The sequence below is a fragment of the Chenopodium album genome, chromosome 4, assembly GCF_948465745.1.
Source record: "Chenopodium album chromosome 4, dcCheAlbu1.1, whole genome shotgun sequence".
In the NCBI taxonomy this organism is placed as follows: domain Eukaryota; kingdom Viridiplantae; phylum Streptophyta; class Magnoliopsida; order Caryophyllales; family Amaranthaceae; genus Chenopodium; species Chenopodium album.
Genome location: NC_137837.1, coordinates 56,427,520 through 56,431,623, shown reverse-complemented (window position 1 = coordinate 56,431,623; position 4,104 = coordinate 56,427,520).

Genomic DNA, 4,104 nt, shown 5'->3' with positions numbered 1-4,104 from the left:
ATCGTCATAATTATACTTCTCATTATTGCTATCGGAACATTTTTCCTTCATGAGTATTGTGAGCTTTCTTGTTTGAGTACTAGTCCGCTCTTATGATTGTAAAATGTCTGCAGTAATAGGGATCATAACGGCATTACTCGGGCGCCTAAATCCTCTCAGTAAGAGAAGCTACATTACAAGACTGGAAATGTCCCCTTACTAAAATAGGGAAGATGTCTTTGTTGTTTACAAGGCCTCTCGTAGAGTGAGATTGTATAGTACATGGCCGTGCACGGATAGATTTTAGAAATCATCTGTTTATTGACACTCGGACTCGGAATCGAGAAACACTTTTGGACATAATAAGGATGACAAATAAGTCTTACCTTATAGTTCATGATGAGGCATTAAGCGACATAGGAAAAAGGCTATAAACTAAAAGCACACTTGTCAAGAAGGACAAGTGGGAGATTGAAAGGAATGGTGTCCTTCGAACAAGTGTATTATTCTAATAGTGGGTTCAGAATTATTAGAAAGCTAATATATTAAGTAAGGTCAAGTGATTGAAATGCCTGGGTGGAGGCTGCTTCCGATCAGTAATATTAATACATAATTAATATAACAACTTAATCTTAACTGAACCCTTCGGGTCACACCTAAGAAGCTAACGAGCCAAAGCGACGAATTGATTCGAATTAATGAGTAGACCGAGTAATTTATATTTAGTGGTTGGAAATTTTTGCTTGGAACCTCAAAATCGAGCATCGGAGAATCTCATATTGTCGAGCCAAAATTCAGGAATTGGCGAGATGGGAAAATGGTTCAAGTAACAAGCAAAAACCCTAGCCACGGAAAACAAGGGAAGCGCGCGAAATAGGTGTAGGGTATTATAGGTACTACGCAGCGAAAATAAACATGAATCATATTCATACAGTACCTAATCCCAAGATCTAATGCATAACACATAAAGAACATATAATCGTACCTTTGAAGCGTGATTCCACGTGCGATCGAGCAAGAACAATGGGAGATAAAGAACCTCAAGCGTGATTCCTCTACTTGGTCCACGGGCACAGATTAAGACCTCCACTAATGTTAGTTAGTTGCAATTGAACCATTCAATTGACCTTCTATGGAGAAGTGCGAGCAACAAACCACCATGAACCACCACGAACCACCACACGCGCCACCAAGGTGGCCGGCCGTACGAACGAGGGGAGGAGAGAGATAGCCGTGAGATAGAGAGAGGAATTAGGGTCTTTGGGATTGGTTGCCTTGATGTCAAAATTCACTATGTGTGAATTATGATTGCTTGCCAGCAACCCTAGGCAAGGATCTTATTTATAGATCTCATCTCTAAATAAGAGCCCATGTCAAAATCCCAAAACCTAATTCTCATCTAACTATGCTAGCCCAATCCATTTCATGATAAGTTAGTTGCTCATGAGGCCCATTAATGGGCCTCTTACTTGCTTAACCCAATACCCTTGTTGTGTGACCTCATAGGATCCATTCTAGTAGGCTTTGGACTATTGGACTAGCCCAAAGATCATTAATCATAGTCTAGCAACAGATAATGACGACCCAAAAGAACGAACTTATTATCTCTATAATAGTGATCCTTGATATATCTAGTAATTGCACTTATCGAAGACACAATTCCTTTAATCTCTCACTTGTCTGAGACAAGTGCGCAATATTCAAATTCCTTAAGTCAATGTGTGTCGATTTGATAATATGATTGCATTTCATGTCGTGATCATATTAGTCTACAAATCTTTTCTTGAAAACTGAGTGAGAATTACAAAACAAATGGTTACTATGTAATCCATTTGAGCACGACCATGCATTTTCTGAATTCTCCCTCTTCAAGGGGCCAAGACACATTCCTAATTAAATAGGTAGACTCTATCCAATCTTGTGGCAACCAAGGCTCCCACTCAAATCATGAGGTAACCAGGAAACACCCTTTATAATCTCCAGTTACGGGAAGACGTTTGAATGTACACAGTTACATCAATCATTGAATGAAATCAATGTTCCACTCATGTCAAAGGAATCCACTAATATATCCGGAAGTTCTATACTTGAACTTCAAAGTAGGTCTATAGTTCGATCATGTATCATTCATGCATACCCATGTGATTGACCGAGCTTCACTACGCTCCTATAGCCCATGAAACTGCGCTATCCAATCAATCTTACATGCTAGTTCAATTTATGAAATCATTTATGTCCACTTTAATGATTCCGAACTAGGAACTTAAATAATGTATGAATTTAGTTCACCTATGGGGTTTCATTCACCAGGTTATTTAAATAAATTAACCTGATGAGCCCATCAATCCATAATTATTTTGGACATTTTATTTAATCTTGAAACCACGATTAAATAAGATTGAAACTTTGTTTCAATTGATAAACATAATTCTGCAAATGAATGTATTACATATGTAACTTGTTTTTCTCCAAAAACAAATATAACTTATAATTACATCATTTGCCTCAATCCAGTTTCATTAGCATGTTTCTCATGCTTTGGAAATGGAAGGGGTTTAGAAAGTAGAGTTCATGAGACATTCTCATAAACACGAATTTTGCAATTTCTAAATTTTATAATCATATTCATCTCCATACATTAAGAATTTTCCTTCGCCCTTTTGCAAGGAACTTTGGAATTTCTAATTTGTATTCCAACGTTATATTGGATTTTGATTGAAATCTATCATCACTTGTTCTTAAAAACATGTGAATCAAATAGACGAGTATAGTCCATGACATGCATGATGCATCCTTTGCAAACTGCATAAGGATCATCACTCAAGACCTTAATTTCATCAACCTTTCTCAAAGTATTGAATCATAAGCATTGTGCCATGTTACATGGGATTGAAACTCCTTTCAATATAATGTTAAACCTTATAAGAATCTCATCAATATAAGTTTCTTAACCAAAATCAAACATCAATCAAAACCTATCTCTATAGATTTTGAATCCCAAATGTACTCATCATTCTATTCAAGGTTTTTCATACAAAATGCACTACCCAGTACCCACCACTTGACTCTTCAAGCAATGAATAATTTGCTCTTTATACTAGACCAAGAAGACTTCATAGCTCCCACTAAACATCTTGTACACACAAGACCTTTTCTTCATTTTACGAGAACATCAAACAATTTGATTAACTCAAAATTAAGAACACTAACTCTGTGATGCTATGCATCCCTAGGATTATTGGATCTTCAAACTTTTGATTGTATCATATACAAATCTTCTTTCATGAACAATTTCAATAAAGTGTTTTGAAGTCCATTTACCATATCTTATAAGGTAGTAATCACTAAAATATCTTTAATAGATCTTTGCAACATGACTAATATAAAGTTTTCATCGTAGTCATAGTCATACTATGAATTAGTTGAATCCTTTAATAAGTCTTTGCTTTAGTTAGAAATTTTTTTTTTCTTTCTTGTCTGTTTTGCTTATAATGGGTCTCACCCAATTAGGCAAATTATTCAAGTGTCATACACTTGCTTACATATTTAGAATCTATTTTAGATTTCCTGGTTTTTAAACCACTTGGAGTTATAACTTGTCAAATCATCTTTGTTACTTGCATAATCATCATGTTCCAAAATGAATGTTTTAGAACTCTTAGTCAATACGAAATCATATTTCTTTGGCTAAGTTTTACATATGCTAGTCATCATTGTGGGTTTTTATGCAACAATTGAAACTCATACAACAACTTTGTTTAGTTTTCACTAAGAAACGACAATTGAGGATGTGCACTTGGAATGTACTACCTTCGACACATGGTTATTATTCCCATTACACTTAATGAGACCATGCGTTGTCACTTGTAACATGAGGTGAATCATGCTCATATTGTTGCTTTGATTCGATTACTTCTCAAATTTCTTCAAGAATTTCGAATTAGCTTTTCTTGAACTCTTTCAAGGCTCTCGAACTTTTCGAGATTCTTATACTCCCACTTGCCTTTTTGAGGAGGCACTTTTTAGCATAGGGTGAACCAATCATGGTTTGAGCCATGTTTGTTTGTTGCTTTTCTCGAACTCTCTCGAGATTTATACTACTCCCACTTGACCTTTTGGAACAAT